A 23926-nucleotide genomic window follows, 5' to 3' on the forward strand; every position below is an offset into this window, starting at 1 on the left:
TACAGTGTTGTGGAATACTTTAAGACAATTTCAAATCTTCTCAGGATACAAAATGAATGAAGCTAAAACAAAGGCAGTAGCAGTAAATTATGTACCCACATGCAAATTGGTCCAACAATATTATATTTATGGGAACATGATAAAATAAAGTAGATAGGAGTATGGACTCTCTGGTGGCAGCTAAGGATATGTGGGAAGAGACTAAACAGAAGGTAATACAAAAATTGAGAAACTGGAAGATTTGTTGTATGGATATGGATACTAAGATACAAGCCATTAAAATGTTATTAGTCCCTTTAGTCTTATACACAGGTTAGGCATACTTTTATCAACCAGAGGAGAAATTGTGGACAGCAATTAAAAAAAGAGTTGAAGGATTTTATCTGGGAAGGGAAAACAGCAAGAGTCAAGTGGGATAAGCTGATTCTACCAATAGAACAAGGTGAACTAGGATTACCTAATTTGAGGGGGTATTTTAGAGCAACACAGGTAAGGCTCTTATACATAGCACAGGCAGAAAACTATAATTCAAGGTGAAAAGGGATGATGATGACGCAGGGAGGAAGCTCAAGAAATAAGCAGAGATTCAGATTTTGGATGCAGACTCTTAAGGAGAACAACCAAAATCATACAGAGTATTATATTCATAAAATAACAGGGAGTATTCTAAGAACCAAACCAGTACAAGAATGGAGAAAAGAGATTTTGCCAATAGGGTTGACTGTGGTCAGGGATGCAAATAATAGGCAATAAGGGGCTGTAATTTATTGGAGAAAATTGGCAAAGGAACCAAAGTATTGGGAACAAATAACTGGAAAGGGAAAGGTAATAGAATGGGAAGAGGCCAAAAATTTATTTGGACCGCAGGTTAGAGATTGCCTTCCCTATCAAGGATTGATATCAGAGTATAGGCAAAGGGAAAGAAATAGGGGTCTCCTAAATGAAAGACTAGCGCTGGTAGAGTTTTTAATAGAATGTCGAACAGAAGCTGCCGTTAAAAAAGGAATAATTAGTAAAGCATATAAAATACTGCATGATAATTACAAGAATCAATTAGAGTAGCTTAGAAAGGATTGGGAAGAGAGATTGGATAAGCAATTCACAAAGAGACAATGGGGGGATATATGTATATCTCCCAAATATGCAACAAAGTCTAGAAGATTTAGGATCTTTGTCTGGAAATGTTTACATACTTATTTTTATACCCAAGTATACTCCAAAGAATTTTTCCTCAGGTGGATAGCAAATGCTGGAGGTGTGATGAGCAAGAAAGAGGTAGCTGGGAACATATTTCTTGGAGGTGTGATGAGCTGGCAGACCTTTGGGATTTCCTGCGGGCTGCTGTGTTGGAAATGCTGGGTGGGTGGATTGGACTGACTGGGGAGATGATTTTTTTGAGTTATGCTACAGAATCGGAATTACCTAGACATAGTAAAGCCTTGCTGAGTCTAATTATGGTGGCTGCCAAAAAAGCAATTACTAGAAAATGGAAATCAGAGTCTAGACCAACTTCACTAGAAGTAGTGAATATAGTAACTGAGAGAAAACAACTGGAATTGGGATCTTTAGAAAAGAGAAGGAGCAAACTACATAGAAAAAAATGGGAATTGTGGGAAAAGTATATGCAGAGCAGGAATGAGGTTTAAGCGGCAGGATTTGAATGAGCTATATAATGCTTAACTGCTAATGCCTAGAATGTTTATAAGTGATTAGTAATGTTTACAGCTACAGTTGTTTCAGTGGTGTCTGTGATGTAAACTGTTTACAACTAAAGTGATTTCATTCTGTATGTTTTTCATTTATATAAATGTAAGATTGCCTTTGTCACATGTGGAAATTCAATAAAGATGTTGGGGGGAAAAAGGATAGGGTGTCTCTGCATATCCACCCTTCCTTTATTTCTAAAGTGGTTAATGACTTGTTCCTCAGTCAGTCTATCCATTTACCCACCTTTTTCCCTTCTCCTCAAGACTCCAGTGAGAGGGTGCTGCACACTTTAGATGTACACTGACAACTTAGATTTTATCTGGACAAGACCAAATCCATTAGAAAGGCTGAGTAATTTTTATTTCCTTTCACCCTAGAGCGCTGGGTAAACCCGTCTCGAAACAGTCTATTTCATCTTGGATCTCAAAGGCTATAACCTTTTGCCATCTCTCTCAAGAAAAAACTCTTTCTTCCTCTGTTAAGGCCCATTCAACTAGAGCTGTGGCCTCCTGTGGAGCCTTCTTTAAAGGATTGGTCACTGCTTCTTTCCTAGAAGCAGCTACTTGGTCCTCTGTTCATACCTTTACAAAACACTACAAACTGGATTCTATTTCCAGATCCAGAGCAATTCTGCATAGATGTGTGGAGACTTCTTGTGCTCCCCACTTTCTCACTCATGAGCTTTTGGTATTGCCCCTCATGTTATGAATACTGCAACATAGGAATAGAAGGACATAGAACAGTTGTGTAAAATCTTGCCAAAACCATAGATATCCTTCTCTTCCATGTTGCAGTATTCTATCCCACCATCCTTCCCCCTTGGTTCATGCTCTTCCTTAGGTATGTCTTTGGATTTTCATTTTTCCTCTTATCCTTGGACTGGTGTCCTGACTGGGGCATTTAGTTCTGCAGATGGTACATGCAGACGTCACTTTTATGGCCGAAGCTTGGCTGTTCTATGTGCAGAATCGCATGTACCTTGCAGTAGCTTAAGTCTTTGGTATACTGGTAAGAGGTTTGGGTCGTCTAGGCAGAATCTCCCTCATGTTAGAAATACTGCAACATGGAAGAAAAGGACATCTATGGTTATGGTAAGGTTTTACACAACTATTCTTTCTTGTGACTGAAAACAGAAGAGAAGAAGTAAGTTCTTAGTCACAACACCCACCAAATTCTTAGTGAAATTCACTAAATGCTCAATGAGGTGGTCTGGAGCCATTTTTCTTTTCCTGATTGACTATAAAACAGCAGTCCCCAACCACCAGGCACAGAGTGAAAGTGAAACAAAAAAGTGAATGTGTGTATGTATGTGTGTGTTTGAGTGAATGTGTATCTGAAAGCAGAATGTGTGTGTGTTTGTGTGTGTGTGTGTGCGTGTGCGTGTGCGTGTGTGTGTGTGTGTGTGTGTGTGTGTGTGTGTATATGAGTGAATGAGCAGTGAGATTGAGCGAGCTGTTATTTTACACTCCCTAAGCAGCACATTTGTTGTTTAGTAAGTGTAAAATAACAGTCAAGGAAACAAAAAAAGTGTGTGCATGTTTCTGTCTTCATGTGTAAGTGAATGTGTGCATGAAAGTAGAAGAGTTTGTGTGCGTGAGAGATCGAGAGAGAGTGTGAGTGAATGCATATATGAAAGCAAAAGAGACTGTGTGTGTGTGTTTTGTCTACGTGTGCGAGTGAATGTGTGCATGAAAGCAGAAAAGACGCGTGTGTGTGTGTGTGTGTGAGATCGATCCCTGGCAGCAGCATTGAGGTTTGCATATCTCTCGACCATACCACTCAACCTCTTGCACAGTAAATCTGGACAGAGCCACAAATAATGGGGACAGATTTTAAATATTGCTTTTATAAACATCAAAAGTTAATAAGGTTGCCATTAGGTCTACATACCTCTTGTACCACTCAACCTCTCGCACAATAAATCTGGGCACATACGTCTGGATCTCTTAGAGCAATAAATTTGGACAAAGCCAAAAATAGTGGGGGGATTTAAGTGCTGCTCTTATAAACTTAGAAAGCAGATAGAAGTACAGGTTTTGCATTAGCATACATTTTCTGAAGGGTATGAAGTCTGAAACTCGACTGTCATTATTTTCTGACCTCAAACCTCAGTGATCTGGCAGGGATTTGCCAGAAAACAATTTTATGAGAAACAAACCAAAAATATGAGGCAGAAATCTGGACATTCTGCGAAAATCTGTTCAGTTGAGAGGTATGCTAGACAGAGCCAAATAGGGACAGATTTTAAATATTGCTCTTATAAACTTAAAAAGTCAATAAGGTTGCCATTAGGCTAATGTACCTCTTGACCATAGTGTATCAATGTTATGCTGTTAAGCAGAAAGTACACTTTTTTTTTTTTTTTTTGGTAATTATTGACAATTGTCTTTTTATTGTACTTTGGATATTTTTCTCCCTGGGTCACAGCTGCAAATGGACTTCTAGTCCAGTCGGGCCTCCCCGGTAAACAAATGTCAAATAAATTAAACAGATATTACAGATATTAAGCACTTTGTGTATGTGCGCCCGATGGCCAGTCTGTGGAAAACTATCTTACATGAAACCAGTCCTTGATGCAAAAAAGGTTGGAGACTGCTGCTATAAAATGTTGCAAAGAAGAACTAGAGAATGTGGCATAAGAAGTACATGATAGCTAGGAGGAGGTTTACAGACAGCCTTTGGCAGATTTATCTGCAGAGTATTCCTAGCTGTTACGAAAGATGGACTCTCTTCTTACAGACGTATTGTTATGTTGAGTGAGGTTTTGCCTTTCAGAGAGACACCTGGTATACCCTTGTAAAGCGAGAGAGATTAAAGGAATCCTCATTCACTGTCCTCTTAACCCCCCCCCCCCCATTCCAGCTAACAAACAGGAAAGTACAACAGGTTCTAGCTCCCCATTCCACATTATGAAAGACAGCACTAAGCAGAGTTTGAGAAATAATCAGTGCCATTTTCTTCTATATCCCCCCCCATCCCCAAGCTAAAAGATTCATATAGACTCTTCCAAAGGAGTCATTTTTTTAACATCTTTATTATAGGTTCATAGGTAGGTACTAGGCTATCTGCCCGAAGGCATTTATAAGCCTAGCCAGAATGTGTTGGCTTTCGCCGCCCCCTTAGATTAGTTCCCTGTGCCTCTGTCCAGCAGAACCATTGAAGTGATCCCTGGGGTAAACTTTCTGTTTCCCATCCACTCGTCAAGGTTTCTCTTGAAGACGGTTAGCGAAGAGATCTGCCTAATGTAGATTGGAATCTTGTTCCAGAGCATGGAAAGTCTCTGGGACAGGAATCTATCCCTCCAGCACGTCCTATTTATTGTTGTGGTGAGGTTTAGATCCCTGGAGCGTGTGGCTCGAGGGGATATGGTTTTCTTTAGCTGGAGCATGTCCATCAATTCTGGGTTGGACATGGCCTTGTATGTCAGGCAGAGATCACCTCTGAGTAGGCAGTATGCAACCGAGTACAGCTGGAGTTTCTTCAGTCGAGCTGCATAGGGCATCTGCTTGAGGCCAGTGATCCTCTTGGTTAGGAACTTCTGTGGTCTTTCCAGTTGTTGTAGGTGTCTTGTAAGGTACATCCCAAATGGGGAATTATACTCTATGATGGGTCTGATGAGTGATGCGTAGAGGGGCCCAATGACCTCTTTCGATTTCGATGCAAACCCTTTTGTGGTTAGGTGGGCCACATAGAAGGATTTTCTAACCACTTTGGCGTTGTGATTATCAAAGGAGAGGTTACTATCTACTTGGGTCCCCAGATCCCTTATTACGTCTTCAGTATTTAGGGGGCTGCCACCTATGTGGTAGTTTGTGGGTACTTTGTTTTTTCCAAAGGGGATGACTGTGCACTTTTTGGCATTTGGCTTGAGGCCATGGTTTTGACACCAGGTATCTGTCTCAGTGAGACCCTTTTGGAGGATGTCTGTGTCAGCCGGAGAGTCAATGTCATGTTTATATTAAACATGACATTTTTACAAGGTGACATAGATAACACATACAGTAATGCAAAAGAAAACAAACCATGTTTCTATTGTTGTTTGCATGTGGTATACATACATTTTCAACAGTTTCCATTCACTTCAATATTACATAGTCTTTCCTTAAATCTTACTCCTTCTCCTGAACATTATTCTGCATCTGTTGTTCCCACAAAGTTCCATTTATTTGTATGTAATTTGCTCGTAATTTGCTCCTTTCTTTTTCTTTAAGTCCCACAACCAGTTTTTTTATCTCCTTTACAATATTCAGTACTTGAATTACAGTCAGTTTAGATTTTGAGTTCCATTTTCTAGTAATTGCTTTTTGGGCAGCCAGTAGAATTAAACTTAATAAGGCCTTACTGTGCTGAAGCAATTCAGATCCTGCATCCCAATTCAAAAGAATAATTTACTAAGTACTGCGGTGGTGGTGCTGCGGTAGCGTTGTCGCCTCACAGTTAGACATTGCCCGTTCGAGTCTCAGAGCGTCTTCTGTGTGGCAACATGCGTGAATGGGCATTCCTTCGTTGAAGGTTGTGCGTTATGCTCGGCAAGCCAGTACGTAAAAATCTACTGCCAATCATTAGCGGACTGGAGTTTCGCTGTGGCGACCCCTAACCGGGAAAAGCCGAAAGACACAAACAAACAGTCATATAGGTTCATAGGTAAGTACTAAGCTAGTTACCCTTGTAGGCCATTTTAAGCATAGCCAGTTTCCCTTTTTGTGCTCAAAATAGACTATCCCATTTGTCTGTAGATTGTCTTTACCCATCATGTGGTTGATAATTCAGTATCCCCCATAATGAGAATAAATGGGAATCATACTGTAGATAACTTGAGAGTACCCATGCATGGAATAAAGCATTTAAGAGCTGCATCTGTCTGTTAGTAGTACTGGGGGCAGTCCTGGGGTAAATTTTATGTTTCACATCCATAAATCTAAGTTGCACTTGAAAATGGACAGGAATTAACTTTGTTTTATGTGGATGGGTAGTCTGTTCTGCAGCAACAGTATCATCTGCAAAACATGCCTGTTCCTCCATACCACTCTGTTGATGATGCAGAAAAGGTTTAGATCCATAGACAGACTTTTTTCTGATGTCATTTGACTTGTTAATGTGCAGTAAATCTATCAGTAATGGGTCAAGCATACAAATCATGTGTCTTGTTCCAAGGTACCAGAAGGGACCAGGGTTGTTTTCTTTTCCATAAAAGAAATGAGAACTTGAAGAGTATTCTGTATTTCAGGATAAAGCAGTTCATAGCTTGCAGGAAATTTAAGATGTTTATCATGCCATCTGTTTCCCCTTGCTGTCAAGGGGAGGGTGCATGGTTAATTGAAGGTAAGAAGGTAAGGTATAATAGAAGAGTCTCTCAGTTTTAAAGTGGTCATCTGTTTTTAATAGTTCTGTGCTCTTCCTTTAGGACTTTCATTTGCACCAAATGTTCACATAGTATCTGATAGTGTTAATAGCGTTTATTTATAGGTAGGATGTTTAAATACTTGTGCATCTCACTGATTCATTTCTTGTAGTTTCCTCAATATAGCCTCAAAGAAGCAGCAAATACAATGTTAAGCCTTTCTAGAAATTGGTATTGCAGTTAACTCAGAAGTATTACTGATCTTTCACATTCAGAGTTTGGCACTATAACTGGTTTTCTCAGGGACTGAGCTTTTCTCTCAGAAGTCAAGACTTCTGTGCTGGTAGTTTCTTTTGTGGAGCTACTGAGGAACCTACCCTGGACAGTAGGTTGGCTGCAGCTATTTCTTGGCTTACATGTTAGCTTCAGTTTCCGCAAACTTCCAGTAAGGCTTTGTATGTTACATCTGAGGTGTTGCCTGAAATCCCAGTGGAGTCACTGTTCTTGAGTATTCCATTCAAGATCTTATTAGCAGCACCTATAGAATAGTGATTTATGCTTTCACCACTTACAAATAGGATTAATCTTCATTTACAAGACTCATAGTTTACCATGCCAACTGTCTCCCTAGAAGGTTGGGGACTCTACATGAGTCTGACAACACATAAGACTGTGGTCCCTTTTCAAAAACATGTTTATATCTTTATTTTAGAATTGCTGGTAGTCAGACTGATACTTCAGACTTTTTAGTCAGTCAGAAAACTAGGCTGTTTGAGGTCTTTTATATACAATATAGTCAAGTGGCTAGGATAGTTTTCCTTCTGTCTGCAAGATTTTAAGATTCAATAACTTAACTGAGAAAAAAACAAAATTGCTGCAGCTCAGTGCAGTGTGAATTCGTGCATACTTTGATCGATTTTTAATCCAGCTAGTGTCACGTAAGGGAAGTATACTTCTGGACACTTCAAAATGTGTTTCTTGAAAGGGCACTGTCACTGATGTATTTGCCACTTTTGCAATGGTAGATTACCACATTATTGCAGTGTGCTTTTAGGAAGTTAAGACCTAACCTTGGATGCCTTCAGTCTTGGCATGATGATCTCCTTTAAGCCTTATTTGTCCTTACCGTCCTGCAGAATACTACTGAAAGCAAGATGAGGTGCTTGTGATTCAAACTGCACTTATTCCATTTTAATCACTTCTGCTGCTGTCCCTAGCCAAAAGTGACTTTTTGTCTGTTTTGCTTCACCCATCTCTACTTTCCATGGTCAAAAGCAAAATTCCTTACTGCAGTCAGAAGTCACGGTACTTGCAATGTCAAAGGATCCTTGAGATCCTAAAAGGCATGGAAAAGCTTTCCACATACAAAATATAAATGGCAGAATGGTAATTATTTCTTTCTCAGCAGTGAATCTTAAGCTTATGCTTACATTAGATTTCATGAGACAGTCGTCTCTGAAGTTTGTCTAGGCTAGGACAATCTGGTTTGACCAGAGGAGAAGAGAGAAGACAACTATTTTTAGACACAATCCCTGCCATCTGGCAAGTAACATGAAATCAAATTCTGACTTTAAAATACAAAAGGTTGTACAGGGAACATGTTAGCACAAAGCAGATTTCAAAAGTAATAAAGTATGTGCTTGAGGGGAACATTAAAGGTATATACAAAATTATTGTGAATGAGTTTGAGAGTACATTGGTAATATATACATTTGTAAATTCAGTACTCAAACACAGAAATTATTAGAAGTACTGAGTTACTGCTTGCAAATATGTTCATGTATGGAAATTATCTTGATTATAAAGCCATTACATTTAAACTCTTCATTTATGTATAATTTTTCTTGAATAAATGTAGAACATTTATTGAAGTGATTTCATTAGGCAAGCTTTTCCAGGAGGTAGAAGCTTGCTTGTTGAAAAACATCTCAGTGGGCTAATGAGAATGCAGTCTTATTTTGTTTGAGGTTTGAGTACTCCTTAAAAGGAGTATGGCGGTTTGCATAGTTTTAATTTGTTTGCAAGTGATAGGAGTATCTGTCTTTAAGCAGTTTGAAGATGTGATTTTAAGAAATAGTTGGCCCTGCCAGTAGTAGGAAGCCATTTGGTTTTCAGTATTGTTAAGCAGTGCGTCTGGTTTCTGTAAGGTGAATGAATCTCATTGTTTTGTTTTCTGTTGTTTTTAAGCAAGGTTGCATTTTGTGCTGATAGTGGAACAGTAATTGAAAGCAAGATATTCTAGTCTAGATATTAGTAGCTGTTAGTGTATTAATAGCTATACCACAACTTGCTTTAATGCTAGTATGTTGTTAACAAGCCTGGGCTGCTAGAAGACTTTTGTTCTTACTTTGGTATGTTTTTAAATGAGAAAGTGCTGTCTAGTAATATTCCCAAATAATTGTGCTAATTTGAAACAGTTAACTGTGTTCCTGTAGTGCCATTTATTGCTGGACTGGATTTTGCTTAGCCTTATGTAAGTAACAAAGATCATAACTGTTTTGTTAATTGTCAGTTTGTTTTTAGAACAATTCCAAAGAAGTATGGATTCCTGATGCACTGAAGAGGATATGTTCTGTGTTCACTTGAGTTCTTGTATTAAAACAATAACACTTGCATATATAGTGAGGTTTGTGTGAGGGAGATCCCAGGAAGGTTATTTATGAACAGGAAAAAGAGAAATGGACCTATCACAACATTGCTTAACTGTTTCAGTGTCTCAGTACGAGTTTGGCCTTGCTAAATGTTCTTTTAGCAAGGTGTATCATGAAGTCACTTCAGTTAAGAATCCATAATCTGTTGATGATGCATCCAGTTATAGGTTGTGATCAACAGTTTTCATGCTCTTTTTATGTCCATGATAAAATGTTGAGAGTCAAATCTATGGTTAGAGACCTAGCCCTTCCCTGGGATTAAGTAAATACTAACAGCATGAGTTCATAGTCACTTCTGATCTAAAATCATTTTCTGTGAAAATTGTTTTTGTGAGGAATAGCATAGGATCATAGGAGGTTACTAGGCTAATGACCCTAGGGCCCTTACAAGCCTATCCAAGTTTTACCCTTATTTCCACTATCAGCACCTATCACATCTGTCCAAGAGGGACATAGGTGGAACCCCTGGGGTAAATTTACGGTTACCCAGCCAATTGTCCGGGTTGCATTTGAAAAGGGCCAATGAGGTGCTCTGCTTGACATGAAGCAGGAGTCTGTTCCAAAGGTATGGTAACCTCTGGGAGACAAATCTGTCCCTCTAGCAGGTTCTATTAATGTCACGTACCAGGTTAAGGCCATTAGTGCGAGTAACCTATGTACCATTTGACTTACGGATATACAGCATTTCCAGTAAGGCAGGATCAAAGATTGCCTTGCATGCAAGGCAGAGGTTACCTCTGAGCAGTCTGTCTGAAACAGAATAAAGTGACAGTGATTTCAAATGGTTCTCCTAGGACAGATGCTGAAGACCTTGAATTTTCCTTGTGAGGAACCTTTGTGGTCTCTTCAATTGCTGCAGGTGCTTGGAATGGTACATGCCAAAAGGGGCATTATATTCAGTTATTGGCCTAATGAGGGAAGAGTTACAGGGAGGTTATGACTTCTTTTTTTCTGGAGGCAATGCCCTTACTTATGAGATGAGCAATATAGAATGCCCTTTTCACCACTGTGGAGACATGGTGATCAAAAGTAAGGTTGCTGTCAACCTGTATGCCCAGGTCTCTCACTTAGGGTGTTGTTATTGATGTGGTAGTTAGTAGGAACATCATTCTTACCAAAAGGGATGATATTACATTTTTTTGCATTGAGTTTAGGGCCATGACTTTGGCAGCAGTCACTTGTTTGTGTACGACCTTCTTGTAGGATGTTGACATCATGTGGGAGATTGAAGACCTTGAATTTTCCTTGTGAGGAACATTTGCCGTCTCTCCAATTGCTGCAGGTGCTTGGAATGGTACATAAAAAAAGGGGCATTGTATTCAGTTATGGTCTCATGAGGGGAAGAGTACAGGGAGGTTATAACTTCTTTTTTTCTGGAGGCAACTCCCTTACTTATGAGATGAGCAATATAGAATGCCCTTCTTACCACTGTGGAGACATGGTGATCAAATGTAAGGTTGCTGTCAACCTGTGCGCCCAGGTCTCTCACCACTGAGTGCGCACTTAGGGTGTTATTGATGTGGTAGTTAGCAGGAACATTACTCTTACTGAAAGGGATGATGCTACATTTTTTTGCATTGAGTTTAAGGCCATGACTTTAGCACCAGTCATTTGTTTAAGACCCTCTTGTAGGATGTTGACATAATTTGGAGATTCTGTGACTGCTCCTAGTTTGCATTCATCAGCAAACTTTGTCAGCCACAGACCTGTAGTTTTAGCTTGCACTTCAGAGAAACTGATTCCAAACAGTAGAAGTCCCAGGACTTATTCCTGTGGAACACCACTGGTTACAGATCTGCTGTTGGAGGTGGATTCCCCTATTTTGACTATATGGGTTCTATCAGTGAGCCAGTTCATGAGCCATCTAATGATACATGGGTTGATACCTAGCTGGGTGAGTTTGTCAATTACACATGAGTGGGGGATAGTGTCAAAAGCCTTGGCTAAATCTAGGTAGGCTGTGTGCACAGATTTCCCCTCATCAAGGGCCTTGGTGACGGTCTTGAAGTCCACCATGTTTAATAGGCATGACCTCCCTTTGACAAATCCAAATTGAGTAGGGTCAAGTGTTTGGAGGTTACCACTGTCTTTGTTGTTAAGGTCCATGATGATTCTGTCCATGGCCTTGCAGGTAAGGCTAGTCAGGCTAATAGTAACAAACAACGAACACAGTATCCAGCAAAGTCTCCTTGAAGGCTTTGGCCGAGACGTCAGAGAGATTTTATTATAAGATTTGCTGGATACTGTGTTCGTTGTTTGTTACTTGCTACTTGCTACCTGGTGCTTTTTTGTTGCTTTTGATCTAGTCAGGCTAATAGGTCTATAGTTCCTGGAGTCAGTGGAAGTACCACCACCTTTGTGGAAGGGGATAACGGTGACCATTTTCCATTCAGCTGGGACTAAATATTTCTGAACAGAAAATCTCATATTAATTGAAGCCTTTTTTGTCATGCATAAAAGAAAAAGAAACATTAAAACTAGTGTAAGGTTTGTTTTTAATATTTCTTGTCTTAACTAAATGATTCATCTGCATGGTTAGTATCCCACAGCAGTTAATAAAGTGAAGAGGCTTATGCCTCACCTAGATTTCCAAATAATTGGCCAGAAGAGGCTAAGGCACTTACGACTATCAACTCTTCACTTTTTTTTAATAAAGGGTAAGATTCAAATTACCCAGAAAAGGACTGTCAACTTAGATATTGTTCATCTGAAGTGAATTAAGCCTTTAAATGGGTCAATATAGACTTGCTGCTGTTGTCCTCTCCCATTTTAAAAGAGGTGTATTCAGGACTGTGTATTCTTAAGAGTTGTCAGGCTGCTTTTCTTCCCTTATTTATTAGGGATATTTTCTGGCCTTCTTACCACAATGGAGACATGGTGATCTAGTGTCTAGCTGTGCTCCCTTGCCCATAATTTTCATGGTGCCTTGAATTTAAGGGAGTCATGATGAATTATAACATTGTGTTAAATTAAGTCCCAAAACTTACAGGATATAGTACTTTAGGCATCAAAGTTTGAATTTCTTCATGAAGTGGAATTTTCTTCCATACCTCCATGAACATGCTTTACTTTGGCTTCGTTCTTGTTGTATGTTTTATGCAGGCATGACGTTCCTTCTTCTTGTTCAGTAAGTGTGACCATAATCACAGAAACTAGTAGCTTTTCAATTCCTCCCCATCCACAGATACTGTACATTTGGCTAACTTAATAATATGGAAAAGACGATAGGCTTATTCTACTGTTGTAGCAGTTACTTTATCACATTCCGTAGGCACACTGTCATCAGTATGTTGACTAGAAATTAAATTGTTCATAGAAACACCATTTTTATTCTCATTTCTATGATATCAGTAAGAAATCACAATTTTCATTAGCTACAGCATTTCTGTTACTATTTAAACGTTGTTCAGCAATGCACTCCCTTTTCCCACATTCAAAAACGTACTATTTCAGTTGCAAGCAGCTTTTGTTTATTAACAGACACCTGCACATTCTTAGCTACAGACTGAGGTTGCACAGTTTTAGAGTGATTTAGAGTGATTCAGATGTACTTCATGGTATCCGATAAGTGCTGCAAAGCATTTTCCACACTATTACTTATAATGTTCTTCAGCTGTATTTCAGTGAAGAGCTTTGTGAGCTTTTACTAAAATCAGGATACACACAAATTTAGGCTATCCTATGGTGGTGTCACCTTCAGAATAGCATGGGGTGTTTCCATAGACACTAATGGATGTATCATTGTATATGCTAGATGATGCGACTATGAAAGTCTATGAACATACCTCATGCTTTCTCTATGCTGATTTCATGCAGGTTAAAATTCATTGTTTAAACTTAGTGGCATCAGCATATGGAAACATTTTTAAAAATGTTTGTTAATACTGAAAAATTAAAATGTTAAGCTGATGAGAGAAAAGTTGGATAGGCTGTTTATGTACCATATGTAGCGGTGATACAGAGATCATTTGGGAAGGCCCAAGCCCCTTAGTCCCTTAACCTTGAATTATTTTCTGTTCCTGCTCTCTCCCCGCTCTCTCCCTTTCCACTTTATATAAAAACAAAACAAACAAAAAAGGCACTTTATTCAGCTGCTTTTATTGCGTTTCTTCCTACTACTCTGTTATTTCATCTTGCTTTGCTTTTTCCTGCTACTTGCTGCCTGTTCTCTAAAGTGTTCAACTGCATCTTTTCTGTTGCATTTATTACTGCTTGTTTATACCCAGTGTAAATTGTTAAGTGTTATTCTAAGCTCTTAATTGTGGTTTAAGCACTTGGGCTTAAAGATAAAAATAAAATAGCGAAATGTGTGACCCAACGAAGTATTGTCAGGACTAGAATAAACTGCCAAAAAATATATATATGTAAATATATGTATGTAAAACAGATATATATACTAACTCAATAATATAAAGACAACATAATATAAAAATATGTAGAAAAAATAAAATAAAAATATATATATAAAAAATATATATATATAAAAAAGGAAAAAGTAGTAATAACATACCCTAATCATCTTAATAAACTTTTTATTTTTAAAATACAACTAATAGAACAACCTTCATTCAAACCTGGGAAATTATAAGCGTTTAACCTTATTTGCCATAGAAGCTCTAGTTCATCAAGTCTAAGCGAGTCACAACCTCCCCGAAAATTGTGATGAACCTGATCTGTTATAGTAAATTTGAAACTATGGTTAGGGAACTGAACTATGTGTTTTGCCAATGCATTTTCTACTTTTCGTTGGGTCACACATTTCGCTATTTTATTTTTATCTTTATTTTATTTTACTTTCATACATTTTTCATTTTATACATTCTAACATTGTTTTGAATATTATGTATGAATGTTGTTTAGGTGTCTATCCATTCGTTAACCTTATATAAATTTTATAGTTATTCTGTTTAGAATAAGCTCTTTAAAGAGGGTTTTATAAGGTTCCTTGTGAAAGTTCTTACATAAAGATGTACTTTTGATTCTATTATTGAATATATGTAATTTATTATGTAAATAAGGAGGTAATTATTCAATTACTTCACTTGTATATATAGTCATGACTTTGTGTTTCAACTTGTCTGAAGAAGTTTGGTTTATGTACAAACGAAAAGCGCTTTACAATTAAATTCTTTTTTTATTTGAACTACGTGCGCCTTCTGTGGTCTCCCTCCAGCTGTTTGTGTATATACAAATATATATCGGGCATCACAAAATTCAAAACTTCAACAATGCTGTAATAATTTTGCAGCAAATGCCCCTTTCAGAACCCACAACTGTTAAATTGGTTAGGATTACCCCAGTTCGGGTTTGTAAAAGGCAGATCATATCTCCTAAACCTGATAGACTTCTTTGAAGCGGTCACCAAAGCTGTAGATGAGGGAAAGGTGGTACACACAGCCTATCTAGATCGCGCCAAGGCTTTTGACACCACCCCCCACTCTGGAATTATAGACAAACTCACTAAACTAGGTATAAATCCCTATGTCACAAGATGGGTTGCCAACTGCCTCACTGACCCGAACCCACACTGTGAAAGTAGCAGACTCTAAATCCAACTTCAGACCAGTGACAAGTGGAGTACCACAGGGTTCAGTCCTAGGTCCTCTCCTGTTTGGTATCTACTTCTCTGAAGTACAGGCTAACACAGAAGGTCTTTGGCTAACAAAGTTCGCAGATGACTGCAAACTAGGAGCCGTACTCAAGTCTCCTAACGATGTGGACATCCTACAAAAGGGCCTCACTGAGACAGATGCCTGGTGTCAAAGCCATGGCCTCAAGCTCGATGCCAAAAAGTGCATTGTCATCCCTTTTGGTAAAAACTCTGTACCCATGAACTACCACATAGGCGGTAGTCTACTTAACACCAAAAGTGTGATGAGACCTTGGGACACAGGTGGACAGTAGTCTCTCCTTTGATAATCACATCGCCACAGTAGTCAGGAAATCCTTCTACGTGGCACACCTCATCACAAAAGGTTTCTCATCCAGGAAAAAAGAGGTCATTGTTCCCCTCTGCTCATCACTCATTAGACCCATTATAGAGTACAATGCCCCTTTTGGTATGTACCTCACAAGACATCTACAACAACTGGAAAGGCCACAGAAATACCTCGCAAAGAGGATTACCGGCCTCAAACAGATGCCCTACGCAGACCGTCTCAAAAAACTGCAGCTTTACTCCGTCGCATATCGCCTACTCAGAGGCGCTCTCTGCCTAGCATAAAAAACTATGTCAAACCCAGAGCTGTTGGACTTGCTCCACGTAAAGAAATCCCAATCCCTCCGAGCTACACGCTATAGGGACCTAAACCTTGTCACCACAATAAACAGAACATGCTGGAGGGATAGATTCCTATCTCAGAGACTTCCCATACTCTGGAACAAACTACCTATCTATAACAAACAAAGCTCCTCATTAGCACTCTTCAAGAAAAGTCTTGATGATTGGATGGGAGATGGGAAATTCACCCCAGGGATCACTTCTGTGGCTCTGCTTGACAGGGGCACAGGAAAATAATTTTCTTGGGTGGCAAAAGCCAGGGTACCGTTTGGCTAGGCTTATATAGGCCCTAGGGCCAATAGCCTAGTACCTACCTATGAATCTATGAACCTATACACACATCTTCTTACCACCTATAAAATTATCCAGAATCCATATGCTTGTCCATCACTAAGTAACATTCTACACAACTGTGTTCCTAGTAGGTCATTACAGTCCAATGACCAAAAACTCCAATCTCTCCACAAACCTGTCAGATCTGTTTGCTGGGGCATCGTTTGTACTTGTACAATGTTGCTAATGCCTAAAATTCCTTACCTGTATCCATCAGGTCAATACCCTCCCTATTATCCTTCAAAACTTTTCTGAAAGACTTCCTAGTCAAAGTTGGCTCTGTTCTTGCTCAATACCAGAATAACCTATATCCCTAAATGTGGACAAATATTTATAACTTGCATCTCCTTACACTCCCTTCCTCGCTCACTTCCTTACTTGAGTCAGTTTCCCAGCCCTGGCTTTCACTCTCAATATACCATAAGCCTACTTTTCTCTCACTTCGTATTGCAATTCCTGTTTGCATTATACTAACTTACCTTTAATTTCTCTATAAATTTGCTAAAATTTCTCTAAATGTTAAATCATTGTCATGTAAGTTGTATCCATTCTTAACCAATGATGTTATGTCAGTCTCGCCTTTATTCTCACTGATGGGTCAGTTCTGATCCATTGGATCTGTCTAGTCCATTTCAAAAGCTCGAGGCCTTCAGCAAAGCTCGTGGGCTCCTTAGCCATAATGCAACTCCCTAACTTCCCTAGATCTCGTTTGCTGCTCTGCGAAGGAGGTTGTGAAGCAAGCTCTGGGCTAAGTGCTTTCACTTTCAGTGCTTATCTTGTTACTACTATTACAATTTGTTATAGTTTATTGATCTTTATTGTAGTTTATTTTATATATATATATATATATATATTTCCTTACCATATTTTTCTGTAATTTAGAGTGAGTGTTAGCCCTGTTATTTTCCCCCATTAGCATCTGTTTTTTTTATTTTCTCCAAGTCTTTTGGGTTTCTAATACCATGACGGGAATGGACCCCATTCCTAAGTCAAAGTACGATTAAAGTTCATGAAATTAGTATTGTTTCACTCTTTGATGTTAGCCAAAAGTGCTCTTCGCAGCACCCGCAATGTGTCCAGTAATTACGACTCCTGCAATTCGTACGGTGTTACATGAATTGGTAAAATATCTAAATACGGTTGTAAATTCTTTTTTATAAGACCAGTTGCTCCTACTACTATTGGAACTGTCTAGGTATCTTTCTTCCACATGGCTCTTGTTTCTGCCTCCAGATCGAGGTATTTTATGACTTTGTGTCTCTCTGTACACAAGACACTTTAGTCACTAAGTGTGGCAATTTCAATGATCAGTGCTACTTTATTCTTCTTTTCCTGGACCACTATGTCTGGTTTTCTAGCATCTGTCTTTTGAACTGTTGGTATTGGGTGATCCCATGTGATGTAAACTTCATCATTTTCTATGATTCTCTGTGGCTCATGTTTCCAGTCACTTTGATACCATAATGTTTGTACAATCTCTAGTGTAACAATCTTGCCACATTATTATGCCTTTCAGTATACAGTCCCTCTGCTATTAGAGAGTCGCAACCAGCAATATGGTGTGTGACTGTTTTCAATTCAGTTCCACAAAACCTACAACTGTTTCTCCCACATGTTCAATGGACTTAGTAAACCAGTGTGTACGTAGCCCACTATCTTGGGCTGCCAATATTAACCTTTCATTTCTTGATGTAAATTCATCTCTCCTTAACCATTCCTGCATTCGTTCTTGATCAACATGAGGCTCTTCCAGAAGTTTTCTATACTTGCAGCTATATTTATGTTTTTTCCTCATTTCCTGCCTTCTCATCTGGTCCTTCACCTTATATTCTTTCTTTTGTTTTTTAGCACATTCAGTTGCTGCCTGGTTTTTATCCACTTATGGTTTGATTTCCATTCCTGCTTGACATCGATATGCTTCTGCTAAATTAACCAGAGATGTCAGCTTAGATTTATTCTCCTCATGTTTCAAAACTTTCACCACATTTGGATCTTGTGAGGTCACTAGATAAGTGTGGAGTCTCACGATTGCAGCTCTATACATGTAATCAATTTCAAGGAGGCCTATCCCTCCTTCAGAACGGAGAATATATCATCTTGGTATACACTGATTTTTATAAATCATTTGGTGAGCATGAAGCATCCTCCTTGTTTTAATATCCAATCTATCCAACACTTTTTGGGGCCAGTCAATCACTCCAAAACTATAAGTTAGGACAGGAAGAGCAAATTGATTTATAGCATGGATCTTGTTCCTAGGTGTCAATGCTGTTTTCAGGATTAATTTAAGTCTTCTAAAGTACTTGTTACTAAGCTTTATTCTCATTTGTTCATGTTTTATCTCATTTGTTCATGTTTTATTGCTGATCCTTCATCAATTCCCAAGTATTTATACACCCCCTCTTGCTCAAGTTCTTTTATATCACATTCTTGTCTCAAACTGAAGTTTATCCTGGTGCTGCAATTTTCCTTTTTTAAAGGTTGCTTTTGCACATTTGTCAAGACCAAATGACATCCCAATATCATCTGAAAAAGTTTTGACAACCTGCAGTTGTGCTTTCAGTTCCTCATCTGATGAGCTATACAGTTTTAAATCATCATCAAAGCGAAGATGAGAATTCATTAGAATTTGTTGTTTTCTAAAAGCCAAATTATAGCCATGACCTAAGCTGTTAAGTAGACAGCTTAATGGATTAATGGCAAGGCAAAATAGCAACGGTGACAGGGAGTCACCCTGGAATATCCCCCTTTGGATTTTTATCCTTGGGATAATAATCTGTCCTTTATCATGGCTTAATTGCAAAGTGGTCTGCCACTGTTTCATGGTTACTGTAATGTAATCAATCAGTGTAGGGGGATATACCTTATACATTTGTAAGTACTCTTTTATCCATGAAAGTGGGATACTATCAAATGCCTTTTTTATAGTCACTCTATGCCATACTTAGATTCTTCCCTTTCTTACAGTTCTCCACTATAACTTTATTTAACAACAAATGATCCTTTGTTCCATATGACTTTCTTTTATTGCCCTTTTGTTCTACTGCCATAATTGAGTTTTCTTCTAAATGACTATAAACTTTGTCGGCGTCAATCCCCGTGTATAGTTTATCCATCGTCTGAAGACAAGTTATTGATCTATAATTTTTAGGGTAGCTTGCAGGTTCACTCATAAGTAAGAGCATTGTTTTTCCTGTTGTTAACCAGTGCGGTGTCTGTTTGGGGTGTGCATATAAATAGTTCTTACTCATGGCTAGATCCTCATGTAAAGAAATTAATACTTTAAGCCAAAAGTTAGGTACAGCATCTGGGCCTGGGGTTTTCCAATTAGTGGCTTTTCTCAACTTTGTTTCAATTTCTCTGGCTGTTATTTCATCCCATTTCATATCCTGTACCTTTAAACTTCTTATTCTTTCTTTTACTTCTTCTGTCCATTTAGCATATTTGTTCTGTTCCAGAGGATCTTCATAAATACTTCTCCAAAATGTATCTACTTCCTCTTTTTTCGGCGGTCTATCAATTCCTTTTACCTTATTTCCCAGTTCTCTCTTGGGTCATCAGTAAATTGCTTATTTTGTGCTTTTCCCTTATATTTATCTTTGTATCTTCTGAGTCTTTCCACCTGTTTTGAAATTTTTAGTTTATCTCCAATAGTGCATAATAGATCCTGGTCTGTTCTAATACTGCATACTGCTTTTACCACATCAATCTTTCTTAATATTTTTGTTGATCTGTTCCCTCTTCTATAATCTTCTAACAATTACACTTCTTGTCTTAGCTGCTTTATAGTTTTCTCTATTCGATATTTCCATGATGGTATTCGCTTTGCCCCCCCCCCTTTCCCACGCTACCCTATGTTCCTGTGGTAGAATTGTATCAGTTATTAATTTAGCAGCACAGTAATATATTCTGTTTACTTCTGTTATATCGCATGGATCTCTATGGACAGTCCTAATTACTGTGTTTGTTTTATCAAGCTTCTGACTTTTGGGGTTTTATTAACCTTCTGCAGTCTATTTCTCTCATTGATCTTGATATATCTGTCTTTGTCTATTAAATCAAGCAACTCTTCTCTTAACTCCTTTTTTTTTCCATATTGAGGGAACATCCCTTGTTTTCATTTTCCTGCGAGCATTCTATAGAAGGTTATATAACATTTTCTTGTGGCACATTCTCTTCAGTTTCCTGATATACTATGCCTTACTGAGACCTGGCTCAAGCTTACTATCATTGATAATGAGATTATACCTTATACCCCCAGGTTACAATATATTAAGACTTGATCGCATCTCTAAGAAAGGAGGGGGGGTAGCCATCTTGTATAAATCTTCCCTGGAAGTATCCAAAACTAGTACCCCAAATGCCTTGTTTACTAACAATGCAGAAGTACTCATCACAAAGGTCCAACTCAACAAATGCAAATCTGTAAACATTGCATGTATCTGTATTCCCCCAGGTGATAACACAAATACCTTTGAGGGTATCCTGTCCTAACTTCCCCCAGGAAACTATTATTCTTGGGGATGTTAATATCGACTGGAGTACTTGCTCTTCAGACTTACCCTCCACCCATGTAAATTTGCATGGCTTGTCCCAGATGATATCTTCCCCAACCAGAATCAATAAGCCTAACAAAAAAGAAAGTATCCTAGACTGGATATTAATAAACAACCTACCCCAGATATATAAAACAGGCACCCTACCTGAGGACTTTAGTGATCACTTCCTGACCTATATTATCAGGAAAAGAAATGACATCCCTCAACAATCTTCCTTTAAAACCATTAGAAGTTGTAAGACCTTTATTCAAACTAAATTTCAGAATGAACTTAACACATGTGACTGGTCCAGCCTATGGCTACTTCCACTAGATGAAGCGGTGTCATACTTTAACTCTAAATTTCTTGCTATCCTGGATAACCATGCTCCCCCAAGCACTATCAGAACCAATAACAAAGTAGCACCATGGCTGTACAATGATACAAAACAAAAAATTATTAGCTGAAACAAAGCATGGACCTCCTGGAGAACCATTAAGTCCCCAAAAGACCACCTTATATATAAACAGCTGAGAAATGATGCAAAGAAGTCTATTATGCTAGACAAAAAGAATTACTACTGTAATCTGCAACAAAAGCACCAAAATCAACCACAAAAATTCTGGTCAGGCATAAACAAACTTTTCCACCCAGGCCAATCAACTACCCCTACCCCCTCCAACAACCTCCTAAAATTGTTGCTAACACCTTTAACACTTTCTTTACAGAAACGGTGCAATCCCTAGCCAGTAAGCTATCTCCCTATACCCCAAGTACCACCAACCCCATACCTGATAATAAGATCCCCTTTAAGTTTGATCCAGTACCAGCATCTTTTATTAAGTCCCTACTTAAAAAACTGAAACCCACCACCCCTTCAGCAGACCTACTACCTGCAGAATATCTCCAAAAAGGCGCTAATGAAATAGCATATCCCATATCAATTTTAATCAATAGAACTGTCCACGAAGCCTATACCCCCCACATCTGGAAAGTCTCCCACATTGTTCCTCTTCATAAAGGGGGAGATTCCACAGAACTTTCAAATTATAGGCCTATAGCCATTCTGTCTCCCTTGGCTAAAATAATGGAAAAATGTATCCACAAGCAATTTCTTGCCTATCTGAATCACTCTCCTAACCCCCTCCCAGCATGGATTTAGACCTTGTCATAGTGCAACCTCAGCTCTTCTCTCCTTCTCCCATACAATAAATCAAAACCGTAATGACAACAAGCTCTCCTCTGCCCTCTTCCTTGACCTATCCAAGACATTTGATATGGTAAATCACCAGCTACTCTTAAACACATTAAAATCACTCTCCATAGATAACCTAGCAATTACCAGGTTTCATTCTTACCTAAGTGACAGACAACAAGCTGTACTATGGAAGAATAATCTATCGTCCCTTTTACCAGTCACCCTTGGAGTCCCACAGGGATCTATATTAGGTCCCCTCCTATTCTCCATATTCATTAATGACCTGTACAAATTCATCCCTGATGCAACTTGTATTCAGTATGCAGATGACTCAACCTAATCTGCTCTGCCACCTCCCCCACAGATTTACAATCCTTGTCCCAAATCACTTTCAGCAACGTTAGTTAGCTCACTGGTCGCCAACTACTATTAAACCCAAATAAAACCAAACTATTACTCTTCTCCCCCACTTGCAAGGTCTCCTCACCACTTCTCACCATAATATCTAACAATGGTACCATGATTTCCCCAGAACCTAGTACTAAACTACTGGGAGTGATCATCGACAACAACCTCAAGTTTGATGCTCACATAGACAAAACTATTAAAACAGTTAACAAAAAATTAGGCTCTTTATATAGGATTAAATAATTCCTAACCCCATCTGCTAGAACTGTTATTGCCCGTACACATCTGCTATCGACCCTTCTTTATGCCTCACCCATCTTCGTAAACCTAAGCAAATCAAACTTCAGTAAATTAACTAGGTGCTACAATAACATTGCCAGATTTGCCACAGGATCATCTGTGACCCATCACTGCCTTAACCTTCAATTGTTAGACTGGCTTGAACTACCCTATCAACTGCAATACAACCAACTAATAGTTGTTCACAAAATCCTCTACCAACCAGACAGTACACCCATACAGAAAAATATTATTACCCCCTACAGTAACCTAAAATCCCTTCGCTCTTCCAAAAAATTGCTAGTGCAAACTGTTAAAACCAACAATTCAGCTGGAGAGTCACTATTTTCCAACTCTGCTGGTAAAAACTGGAACCTACTTCCTGCTGAACTCACCACTGACCCCTCCTACTGGAAAGATTTAAAGTTAATACTACACCATGCATGATAACCACCTTTAATATATGTGTTTTCCTTTTTCAGATTAAATCTTTAACTATTTCTTTCTCAGCTACTTGCTTCCAACCTTTTCTGTGTACATGTGAGAAAAACATGTACCTATTGTTAAACAAATCTCAGTTTTGTGATAACTCACTGTAATAATTTCACTTTATTTAAACTTGTTTTTGTACATTTGGAGCTTTTCTCCCCGGGCCTCCGCTGAAAATGGACCTGTATCCAGTTGGACTTTCCCGGTTAACAAATGTAAAATAAATAAAATAAATTTCATCCTATGTCATCTGTTGTTTTGTCATATGGGAACTCACTGGCCTATCACCACTCAACATTGACTGCATCAGAATTTCCACAGTTTCCTGTTCCTTTCCTTCCTGTTTAGCTTCAAGTGAACTTTTATACTGGTTTCCTTTGGAAGGCTTAAAAATATCTTGATATGGCACCTGACCTGTTGCTTCCTGTTCCACTGGTTTCCCCTCAATTTGGATATTCATTGCTCTATCCTGTTGTGGTGCTTTCTGCATTTGATTTTCTACACTGAATCCTTCTCTTTGCAGCTGTTCCATTACCTCAATTTCTATTTATTTGACTTCTCCATTACTAATCTCTTTTTCTACTTTTCCTCTTAGTTTTCTTATTTTTTTGCATTGTAAAGTTTTCCATATCCAAATTCCTTTGCCTGTATTTTTCTTCAAATATGTTTGGTGCTGCTCTTTTTGTATTGGTTAGTTTTGCT

General features: G+C 38.6%; 1 protein-coding gene across 1 annotated transcript in view; it reads left to right on the forward strand.

Annotated features, from left to right (window-relative positions):
* CSTF3 (cleavage stimulation factor subunit 3) overlaps positions 1 to 23926 on the forward strand; it is a 1368849-nt gene that overhangs the window by 1295054 nt on the left and 49869 nt on the right. The gene's annotated exons all lie outside the window — the stretch shown is intronic.

Source organism: Protopterus annectens, chromosome 17.part0, assembly GCF_019279795.1.
Source record: "Protopterus annectens isolate FY-2018-M chromosome 17.part0, PAN1.0, whole genome shotgun sequence".
NCBI classification, from domain to species: domain Eukaryota; kingdom Metazoa; phylum Chordata; order Ceratodontiformes; family Protopteridae; genus Protopterus; species Protopterus annectens.